The sequence below is a fragment of the Protomyctophum bolini genome, assembly GCF_963924005.1.
Source record: "Protomyctophum bolini genome assembly, contig: SCAFFOLD_222, whole genome shotgun sequence".
Classification (NCBI taxonomy): domain Eukaryota; kingdom Metazoa; phylum Chordata; class Actinopteri; order Myctophiformes; family Myctophidae; genus Protomyctophum; species Protomyctophum bolini.
This window is the reverse complement of record NW_027665837.1, coordinates 32,501-44,826: the sequence shown is the minus strand read 5'-3', so window position 1 is coordinate 44,826 and position 12,326 is coordinate 32,501. Positions and strand designations below refer to the sequence as shown.

The 12,326-nt window shown below is 45.0% G+C and overlaps 1 protein-coding gene across 1 annotated transcript in view; it reads left to right on the top strand.

Annotated features, from left to right (window-relative positions):
* Positions 1-4,125: 4,125 nt before the first annotated feature.
* The window catches only part of LOC308312144 (uncharacterized protein), a 26,580-nt gene continuing 18,379 nt past the window's right edge, over positions 4,126-12,326 (top strand). Inside the window, exon 1 of the mRNA XM_080794535.1 lies at positions 4,126-5,901. The gene's annotated coding sequence lies outside the window, so the exon portion shown is untranslated. The remainder of the gene's footprint in view (positions 5,902-12,326) is intronic.

Here is a 12,326-nt window from a genome sequence, read left to right as displayed (position 1 = left end):
GACTCTTTGGGAAACACGATAGCCGCGCCGCTATAATGCGGCCCAGGTTAGCTTATATATATATATATATATATATATATATATATATATATATAATATATACTGTAGGCCCGAACTTTTCATTTCTGGCGGGCGCTCCTCTGAGCTTGGGCCGGGGTCAAGCGGCTGGCTGGCTTTCTAATGAGGATACACGCCGCGCGTGTGTGTGCGAGAGAGAGAGAGAGAGAGAGAGAGACAGAGAGAGAGAGAGAGAGAGAGAGAGAGAGAGACAGACAGAGAGGCATAGAGACAGACAGAGAGGCATAGAGACAGACACAGAGAGAGAGAGAGACAGACAGACAGAGAGAGAGAGACAGACAGAGAGAGAGAGACAGAGAGAGACAGACAGAGAGGCATAGAGACAGACAGAGAGGCATAGAGACAGACACAGAGAGAGAGAGACAGACAGAGAGAGAGAGACAGACAGAGAGAGAGAGACAGAGAGAGACAGACAGAGAGGCATAGAGACAGACAGAGAGAGAGACAGACAGAGAGAGAGAGAGACAGAGAGAGACAGACAGACAGACAGACAGAGAGGCATAGAGGGAGAGAGAGAGACAGACAGAGGGAGAGAGAGACAGAGAGAGACAGACAGAGGCTTGCAGACCAACATATGGACTGAGTGGAGTTCTCTACAGAAGGCAGAACTTCTAACTTTTTGACAGTGCTGCGTTGACTCCCCAGGACTCCCCCGCCTGCCTCAGCATCATCCCCCCCCCCACCCCCCCCTTCCATATATGATAACCATATGGTCTCTCTCACACAAAAGCCTACATCTCTCACCCCCCCCCCCCCCTTCACTTCCAATCTGTAAGTCACACCACCGCCCTGCTAACAAAGGCCAGGCCTCCTTCTTCCTCTTTTTTCTCTTATATACGTAGCTGGGAAATATCTCTCTCTCTCCAGATCTGACTTGGACTACTGTATACATTTTGATAAGAATTTCACAGCAACCTCCGTATTTTAAATAAAAAAAACCTCTCTCTCTCTATATATATACTGTGCGTGTGCACACGCGTGTGTGCGTGTGCATGTATATATTTTACGATTTGCATGTGGTTGTTTCATTCGACCCACTTCCAGTGCGCTGAAGCTCCAGTTCATAGCGTGACCCTGTAGGTACTGAGGAAGGTGCAGGATGCCTACAGTGTATACCTGCACTCCGTCCTCTTTGACAGAACACACATCAGCCCATCTATAGCCGTCCAAGCTCAGCTGCAGTGTACAGTATATATATCCCATTCTGACCTGAGATCAGATTCTAAAAATGTCTTCTATACATCCTAACAGTTTTCTGAAAAAGCTATTTTTCAAAAATAGCAGACCTACAAGCTCGTAGCGCGCCACTCGGTGGCGCGCTATGAGCTTGTAGATCTGCTATTTTTCAATATAGCTAAAGCATAACATAATGCTAACACCAAAATGGGTTCCCGATAAAAATGGGATATATACGACAACTGATACCAATCATGAGGCTTGATTTGGGTCTGCTTCTGTGCCTCAATAAGTTGGAGATGAGAGCCTGCAGCGCGCCACACGGACGTACCCCCGTCTCGCCATCACCTAAAATGTGTGCTTCCCTCTCTGCATGATGCCACCCGCCACCGTGTAGCCTCGTTATGCGTTATAAATACGCCCCCCAGAGGGCTGCGTTGGGATGCATATCAGACCACTCTCATGTACATATACCGTATAGTACACCCCCGCCTCTTTGTGTGTGCGTGTGCTTGTGTGTGCGTGTGCGTGTGTGTGTGTGCGTGATTGCCTATACCCACCAGTGTGTTGACAGAGTTCATCTCCAGAACTGCTATTCTGCAGGTGTATAGTTGATATAATCTGGATTTAAACAGAGACACACACACACACACACACACACACACACACACACACACACACACACACACACACACACACACAAATTATTAGTTATGCATGCATCACCTGTATATCTTCTATGATCTGATGTATAAATAAATAAATTACCTCATTAATACTATACGGTTGTTGTCAGAACAATTGCTGAGGCCTTCATGCATCTTTCTACAGTATATGTTGTGAAATATTTGCAGCTGTAAATATTTCGACTCAAAATGTCACCACAAGGTTGTGTAACTGTTTCCATCCATGGCAATCTGAATTAAGGCAACACAAGACGAGTGTTAAGTAATGTTGGTGTTACTTATGACCTATATATATATATATATATATATATATATATATATATATATATATATATATATATATATATACCCCTATATTGACTATTATGACTGAAGACATCAGTGATCGATTTGACATATATAGCCTATACGTGACTTTAACTGCAGGAAATCAATTAACTATAAGAAAATATTGGCTATACACACACACAAAATAAAACATTTCGACAATAAGAGTGTGTGTATACAGCCTATACTATATATACATACACACTCGATGAGAGGACAGGGGTGCAGAAATATTATGACGGCGTCGTGACAGATTGATGGCAGTTTAATATAAATATGAATGAGCTGGCGTGATGTGTGTGTGTGTGTGTGTGTGTGTGTGTGTGTGTGTGTGTGTGTGTGTGTGTGAGAGGTATTTAAGTATACGGACGTGCCGCGCACGCGCGGGTGTCGCTTATTGCTTAACTAGGCCGTCATTTCATCAGGCGGCATGCAGCACTGTATAGCCCACGCGCACACACACGCGCACGCGAACGCACACACACACACACACACACACACACACACACACACACACACACACACACACACACACACACACACACACACACACACACACACACACACACACACACACACACTACTTAACGATACAAAATATATACTATCTGTTTCCACCGTTCGAAATGGGTTGGGACAATATTAATTAAAGCGGTGAAAAAAAACACATGATGGCAAAACAAACAGTGCTTCAGTCGAGACATTATACACTTTAACTGCACGCGCACCGCGCACGCACACACAAAAAAAGAGATACAAAGAAAAGGAGAAAAATAAAAAAAATAAGAAAAAGAGTGTGAGATAATGATTTGTTTGTTTGTTCTGAGAACGGAGGTCAGACGCGAGTAGGCTATCGGGGAGAGAAGCAGTCAAAACATTTATTAGATAATATAACTTCACGCTATAGTGACATCTAAAGATTGAATTAAAAATATAGGCCTATATATAATAATAATTATGTTGCTCAATTGTCTAATTACTCTAACCATAATGAAATACAAGAGCATTAAGGATAATTTAGCCACTGTGTTAGGTCACAAATTACATTGTTTCGATCGCGGTGACTTAAACATATGATAATGAAAAGGACGCAAAGCCATGTGGACAATGAAAAACAATATAATATTAAGCTATATAGTGTCACTTTTAACAGTTAACAGTCTTTGTGTTGAGTTGTGCTTGAAATGTAGCCTATACGTAATTCATGCGAACTGTTAATAAATACTTCAATCAATCAATATAACTTTGAAATCAAATAGGTCACTTTCATATTTGACAATATCATTTGGCTATATATCACCAGTCAGGCTATATATATATACTTTTGACTATACATTTTCGCTCCGAGTCTGAATTAAAAAAAACTAAAAAAATATATACTTTTTATCCACCTGCAACTTTCGCTGCATGTAAGCGCGCGGTGTGGGTGAATGGGGAGAGGAGCGGCTGCTCTGTCCACTGCGCGCGCGTGCGTGGATGCGTGTGTGTGTGTGTGTGTGTGTGTGTGTGTGTGTGTGTGTGTGTGCGAGAGAGCGAAAAGCCCAGCCTCGGCTGCATGTTGCTGTGCCGTGCGTGGGTGCGTGCATGCTGGCGCTCTCACTACTGTCCGTTCCTTCACGCCGTACCGCTGCTGCTTGCTGGTGATCCGATAGTTGAGGAAAGCCGCCACTAGTCGCCCCCAGTGCTCTTGCAGTCCTCCAACCAACCCCCATAAGAAATCCCCCCTTTCTCTCACGCCGCGGTGATGTGTAGACTTAACGTCACGTCCGCACTTGAACTTGAATTTCATCCCATTGTAAAGGGGAGGCATAGCCCTCCTCGCCACTACACGGCAGAGAGACACACAGAAGAAGAGAGCTCGGGGGATGCACGCATAAGGACGGACTCCTCTCTCTCAGCTCCCTAGCTCTCCTCCTGAAGCGGCTCCTCCGCCATCTTCACGCGCGCCACGACATTAATAAGCCCGCATGCACGGCACGCAGTGCACGGAACGGAGGGGAAAGAATTAAGGAAAGGGGGCAAAAAGAGGAGAAGAATTAACGATCAAGAAGAGGAGAGAAGAGCCGGAGAAAAGAGAGAGAAAGAAAACAATAATCAACTGCCCCGCGCCACATAGAGAGGGGTCTTTGATTAATTGGTGAAAGGGAGGTGGCGGTGTGTGTGTGTGTGTGTGAGTGAGTGTGTGTGTGCGTGTGTGTGTGTGCGTGTGTGTGTGCGCGCGCGTGAGTGTGTGTGTCCTGCTCGAGGGGGCTTGTATCGCACTATAGGAGTTGAGCAGAGTCAAAAAGTATAGCCGGGCTAGCTGGCTGGCATCGCCACCACCAACACCACACAACAGAAAGGAGAAGTGGCCACCAACCAACCAACCAACCAACCAACCAACCAACCAACCCCGCTTGGCGACACCCAAGTGCCGAGGCGAGGAGGAGCAAGAGACGAGACGAGACGCACCCCCGGATCTCGTGTTTTGTACTATTTCAGCCACCGGGCACTTGCACCTTTTCTTTCGCCCGTCTTGAGAGAGAGAGAGAGAGAGAGAGAGTCAGAGAGAGAGAGAGAGAGACACTGCGTGACAATCGGGGACTTGACCAATGGTGCGTGCATGCGTGCGCGGTCCTCCTCCTCCTCCTCCTCCTCCAGACTATAGAGTGGCTGGCTGCACAACATGAAGTGGACAGTGACACTAGCCTAGCCCGCACCTGAGCTCCGTGCAGCGCCACGCACTCACTGACTGGCTGACCGCCGCTTCGGAGCGCTCCGCACAGCCCCACCGGAGGGGACTTATACACATCTCTCTCTTTTTTTCTTTTTTTTTTTTACCTGCGCGTGTGTGCGTGTGTGTGTGCACGCGTCACTGCGTGTGTAACTGTGTATGTGCAGTGTGTATGTATGGATGTGTGTGCGTGCGCGCACTGACTGACTGACCACTGATTGGGATCGTTAATTAAATCCAGCTTTTTTTTGGGTTGATCTGCAGCGCTCCTCCGGGCGCTCCTCATAGCTTTCCACTACTTTATCATTTCTTTTTATATATATATATAGCCTTTATATATTAAAAAATAAGAAGAAAAAAGCACACCTTTGACAAATGGTGTGAAACCTGGAAAAAAGACGCGACGCGGGGTTGACTTTAAAGAGAAGAATATAAACACGGTCAGCCGGACTATATACTCCAACTCCCCAAGTCGTCCCCCCGCCGCAGTTCCTCCGCGGAGGAGAAGAAGCTACCCGGAGAATCGACGCGCGCGGGCCGAATAACGGACACTTTTTTGGGGGTGGTGGTGGTGGTGGCCGGGGCATCGATCCAACCATCCACCCACCCACCCACCCAGGCAGGGACCGACCGGTCGGTATAGCCGGCAGCCTTCTTAACGCCGCCACGGTCCAGCAGCACGGCTGGCTGGCTGGCTGGGTGTAATAATAAAGCCGCACATCAGCGCACTGCTTTCGGGCGGAGGTCCCCTAGTCCTCGCGGGGTCAGGGGGGGCCACCGGGCAGGCAGACGCGACCATAGGAGGCAAGAGAGCCGAGCCCTTCCAGTGCCGCGCTCCGGGCAATGCCAGTGTAAATGCCAGGGCAATGTCCCGTCGCAAGCAGGGGAACCCACAGCACGTCTCGCAGAGAGACATAGCACGTAAGTACCTATACAGCCCATGGCCTGTTCATGTCCTGTGTGTGTATATGCACTGGCGCTTTGTTTTATTATATGCATTGTTGTATTATGTTTATGTTTATTTTATTTATTTATAGCTACTATTTTCGTATTTTCTCCTCCTTGACTTTTTTATATTATAGACTATTGCTTCTATAGCGCACGCATGCCTTTTTAAAACAAAGAACATTTGTAGACAGTTCACGCACGCAAGTGAAACTTAATTTGCTTGTAAACCGTCTTTATTTTCACTTTCGACGCAATTCACTTATTTTGACACGCGACGTTTTCCCCTTAATTATCGACCGTAACTATATATACGGTAATAGTCTGCTATTATAATTGCTGTTATTTATTATCACTATATATCATTTCATTTCAGAGTGTACGTGAAGAAGGCTATATGATATTATTATTATTATAGTAGCCTATTTGTCGATTGGTTTAAACGAACTTCATATTACAGAACAGAGACAGCACAATATTTGGGATTTAGTGGATTTAGGCTACTTTTCAAAACTTGCTGCAGGAGGGTTGAGACTTTCTGATGCCATAACTTTGTGAGATTGTACAACCTTTTGTTAAATTGGACCATATATTGTCATGGCCCAGGACAGTAGCCTATATACGTTTGCACCTGGAATTGATATCATTGCAGAATACACAATAATAAAAAACATTATATGAAGATTATGAACCAAAAGATTGCTTTTAGCTTATACACACGGCACGGTTTGAGTTTTAGTGGCGCAGTCTGTTTGTTTACAAGCTTTATAGCCTATTTAAGGCTTGCTATATGCTTTGTTCATTTCACGATTTTAACACTGAAGGCAAAGACGTAAGAATGTCTTGCAAATGATCTGTAATTTCTAGACGACAAAACAGGGGCAAGCGAATTTAATTTAGCGTTTTTGGGGGTCTGAATATTGACGTAATAATAAAGTCCGCAATGAAACATGGAGCCAAACACATTTTAACTATAGGCCATTAGACAATGAGACTGATTAGTATATATGGTCGCAAGCAAATGCATTATAAACCAATTTAATTATGTGTTTGTAACCTAACCTCGCCATATAAGATAGACGATGACAAATATGATCATGCCATGATCTACAGTATATGTATCTGAGTGGCTGTGCGTTTGCCTTTTTAATTTTCCTTTTTTCCCCCTTCTTTTTTTTTACAAAGGCAAGTTTTCATTTTATTTGATTTAACTATAAGAACGCGCATTTATCTTTATATTAGCCTGTAGTGTATGTGTGTATGTGTGTGTGTGTGTGTGTGTGTGTGTGTGTGTGTGTGCGTGTGCGTGCATGTGCGTGTGCGTGCGTGCTATACTGAATTATTAGATAATTTGTCCATTTGTCATCTCAATTAACGTGAGACACTCTAGACGGACTGCGGTGTAGTCGCAGCTCATATACTCGCCGATTCAATCCAATTAGTTAAGCAATTTATTGCGTCTTAAGTGACAATATTGGTGGACATGGCTCCGTTCTATAATATGGGTACGTGCACTGAAGCTCAACCGTCGGTCTCTTACTGTACTGTAGGTATGAATATGATCTCTTTACACTATATGCTTGTAATATTGATACGTTTTAGAAGTTAATAATCCAATTATTCCTCAACGTCGGCGTATAGTTGGCTATATAGCCCAATTCGAACTGATCTGTCAGTCTTTTGATTTATTTTTTTGTATATATAATATTCGGAATACGCAGCAGCAGCAGCAGCAGTGGGCTATTAAAAGTAAATAATTAGGCTATATTTGAGCACCTGGTTGTTTCTTTGTCTCTATATTTAAAACATATTGTGGCTATATAGTTAGAAAGACAAAAACTGTGTGTGTGTGTGGGGGGGGTGCTAGCTCTCATTTGGACGTGTGCACTAACACTCACGGACGTTATTGACCCCCCCCCCCAACACGGGGCAAACAAATTAACCGATTAGCCTGTTTTGAAGCGCCTTTTCTCCACGCGGTATAACCGGTAACCCTACACCGTTTGTTTCAAATGAAACCTGCATGTCCTTCTGAAACGGGACGAGAGTTATTGACACCTTTTTTCCTCTACAGGGAGAATTTAAGATATGAGGGCAATTAAATCAATCCATCATTTTATCTCCACTTCTCCACAGAACAGTGAGAAGCTTTCTTGCTTTCTTTCTTTCTTATTCTTCTTATTCTGTGTGTGTGTGTGTGTGTGTGTGTGTGTGTGTGTGTGTGTGTGTGTGTGTGCACACGTGTGCGTGTGTGTGTGTGTGTGTGTGATTGTGCGCGTGCGTACATGTGCATGCGTGTGCAGGAGGACTGTGCACACTCCCCACTCCCATCCTACTCGTTTTTACATGGCCTAAAATATGTGTATCGTTCATTTTGTCTCTTTCTTTGCACTGTATTTTGCATTGTTTGAAATAAAGGAGAGGAAGGAGACAGACAGACAGACAGACAGACAGACACAGTTCAGTGCTCATGTATTCGTAAGGTGTGCTGCTGACTGTCGTGAGTGTGTGTGTGTGTGTGTGTGTGTGTGTGTGTGTGTGTGCATGCGCGTGTGCGGTGCGTGTGTGTGCGTGCGCGCGTGTGTGTGTGTGCGTGCACGTGCGTGTGTGTATGTGTTTGGGGGCGTATTTTTGATGTATGTGTTTTTTGGTCTCTTGCATTGACCACAGAGTCAATGACTATGGTTTATTTAGTTTGACGTGATTTGGGTGATCTCTAAATCTCTCTCAGCCAAAAATAAATACAAATAAATAAAAACATCAGCAGCGAAAAGAAAACCCCAAAAGCCAATCAGAGGCACTTTATGCAGCTGCGCGTACACCACGGAATTTGTAGCCTATTTACATCGGTGAATTTTGGAAAGACCTCCTTCGACTTCAAATTACGCGGCTGTCTGTCATGCGTGCGGCCGCACAAAACACACACCATTCCACCCAAACACAAACACACATCCAGGCGGAATCATCATAGCGGTATATATATAATTGTGCAGCCTCTTATCTCCATATTTCAACTTTCTTATTATAAATCTTCCATCGTAAATTGACGGTCCATATTCGTGAAACCATACAGTGTCACACAAAAAACAGCCGATGTACTAGCTGAGCGCTGTGAGGCGTATAATGGAGTATGTAGTAGCTCTCTATCTGACTTGTAGATCTGCTGTTCTTTGCCATGTGTTTGATGAATTCTGAAAGGGTATAAGTGTGTCTGTGGCACCAAACATTAACAGGAGCTTTGACTAAATGACGGGCCTATATATATATCCATCAGTTGGAACACATGTGGTTCAGGTTGCATTTTGTCTTCTCATCATAATGCCCTGAATGTTCTGGGTTTTTCGCCCGGCTATTATGCAAAGTGTGTGGTTTTCACCCCCTTAGCGTCAAGACGTTTATTTACGACAGGATGCCTTTAAAAAGACACTGGCTATGTCCCCCCCACACACATGTACGCACGCACGCACACACACACACCATGTACATATGCATAAACAGGCACACACTAATGGAGGCACTAAGCATGTGGCCGTATAGTGCGGATGCTAAATCATTTCTTTCTAATATATTTTATTTTGCCGAGCAAGACCTGAGACTTATCAGGCCTATAGATCTCTCTCTCTCTCTCTCTCTCTCTCTCTCTCTCTCTCTCTCTCTATCTCTCTCTCTCTCTGACTAGTGACGTGTTTATATCTGGATGTGATCATCCAGATATGTGTGTGTGTGTGTGTGTGTGTGTGTGTGTGTGTGTGTGTGTACGTGAGTGCCTGCCTGCCTGCGTGCCTGCGTTTGCACGCACACGTGTGTTATAGAGACAGAGAGATAGAGAGCTTATACAGTAGCTGCAGCCTACATGTATATCACTCCTGATATTGTGAGGCCCCGGAAGCAAAGTGACAAACACGCGTGAGCGTGTATAGTACGACAGACAGACAGACAGACAGACAGACAGACGGACAGACGGACAGACGGACAGACGGACAGACGGACAGACAGACAGACAGACAGACAGACAGAGACAGACAGACAGACAGACAGACAGACAGACAGACAGACAGACAGACAGACACATATAGGTTTACGACAACAACAACAACAAAGAATTATAACTGTCGTCACAGTTTCAAGGAAAGAGAAAGAAACAGAGTCAATATATATATATATATATATATATATAGATCACACATCAATATATGGTGGCAGTGTGGAATACTATATGCACAAGGCACGTGCTGTACTGTACTGTACTGTACTGTACTGTAAACGTACATGGGTGGTTCCATACAGCAGTCTGAGGGCCGAGGCCCGTCAAATAGCAGCAGATGTAATGACAGATCCTACTATAGCGTACGTAAGGTGCAGCGCGTGGTTCAACGTGAGAGAAAAATCAATATTGATACTTTTCCCTATACATTAGTTAAATATTAGGGCATATAGCAGGATGAAACACAAGTATACACAGACGTAAGAAGAATCCTCAGTATAGTTAATTCCTCCATTATGTAACTCAGCAACGTGTGCAAACGGCACGGAAAACCTGGAGCCTCACATAGGGTCCATTTTGGTTCCCATTTGTACCCTCCTGGAGTTCTAATATAGACCTGACTGTGCACTGTTGTTTAACCCATTCTGACCTGAGATCAGATTAAAAAAATGTCTTCTACATCCCGACAGTCTTTTGAAGAAGCTATGTTTCCATGTCAGTCGTTCTTCGATTTTTCAAAAATAGCAGACCTACAAGCTCATAGCGCGCCACTCGGTGGGCGCGCTATGAGCTTGTAGATCTGCTATTTTTCAATAGCTAAAGCACAACACAATGCTAACACCAAAAGGGGTTCCCGCCCAGAATGGGTTAAAATAGGGTGTGACAGAGAGACAGAGAGAGAGAGAGAGATTATTATCAAGTATTATCATTTTTGCTACAATGTTGTGAGGAACCAGAACCAAATAATTTGTATCCAACCTGCACAGAAGACATAACAATAAAGAACACCCTGAGAGAGAGAGAGAGAGAGAGAGAGAGAGAGAGAGAGAGAGAGAGAGAGAGAGAGAGAGAGAGAGAGAGAGAGAGAGAGAGAGAGAGAGGGCCTGCAGCGCTTTGCAGCGTGTTTGTGGGACACGCTAGGTTTGCTCAAACCGCAGGAGAGGAAGAGAGAGAGACAGAGAGAGAGAGAGAGAGAGAGAGAGAGTGCAGAGCAGGTTTGACCTGTCTGTCTGAAAACCAATCTTCTCTCCTGAATTATGACCACTCGGCTCGCCCGCCCGCCCGCCCGCTCGCTTGCTCAACGCAGCAGCCCACAGTCAGCTGCCAGCTCAAGTATGCTGCTTGTACATTTCATAATTTATGTGTAAGAGATGCTCCGGGATTTATTATGCTTGAGTACACATGTACACACACATACATGCAGCGAGTACACCACACACACGCACACACGCAGAAGTACACGGGCATACTCGCACAGGCAAAGCGAGCATGCACGCATGTGCTATATATACGTACACACACACAGGTGTGCACGCGTGCGGACACGCGAGAGGCTATACACGCGTGGCATATATATGTATATATGCAAATGCACACACATGCATGCGGATGCGCTATCGCCCAGTGCGCATGGCGCTCGCCCCCCCCCCCACCCCCCTCGCTGCACATTTGCATAATTCTTCACGCACTATTAGGTAAAAAACGTTACATTTTGACCTGGCTCCAAATTTGACACGGGGACGCGTCTGTGTCTGTGTCTGTGTCGTGCTCCCTCCGCTTGAGTCTCTGGGTGTGGGTGTGCTTTGTATTCATATATCTTTCATTTGGACATGCCGAAAATAATTTCTTGCCGTACACCGTTGAGCCTGTTAGAGAGCACGCCTCGTACATAATGTATTTGAAGTGCGCGCGTGCGTGCGTGCATGAGTGTGCTTGCGTGTGCTTTGCGTGTGCGTGTATATGTCCTCATTGAACCGCCTGAGGGTCAGTATCGACCCGTTAAAGGGTCCCACTCGTACTCTCTCTCACAGGTAAATGAACACTGGAGGTCTTTGCTTTGTGTGCAGTGGCTGCACTCAGTGAAGTCTCAGCGTTATCTTATCCATTTGTATAGCCCTGAGAACATGCCAAATATATAACCAAATGGACCCGTTATAGGGCCCAAATATATAGCCAAATGGACCCATAATAGGGCCCAAATATATAGCCAAATGGACCCATAATAGGGCCCAAATATATAACCAAATGGACCCATAATAGGGCCCAAATATATATGCCAAATGGACCCATAATAGGGCCCAAATATATAGCCAAATGGACCCATAATAGGGCCCAAATATATAGCTAAATGGACCCATAATAGGGCCCAAATATATAACCAAATGGACCCAAATGGGCCCATGAAATAACACTGAGG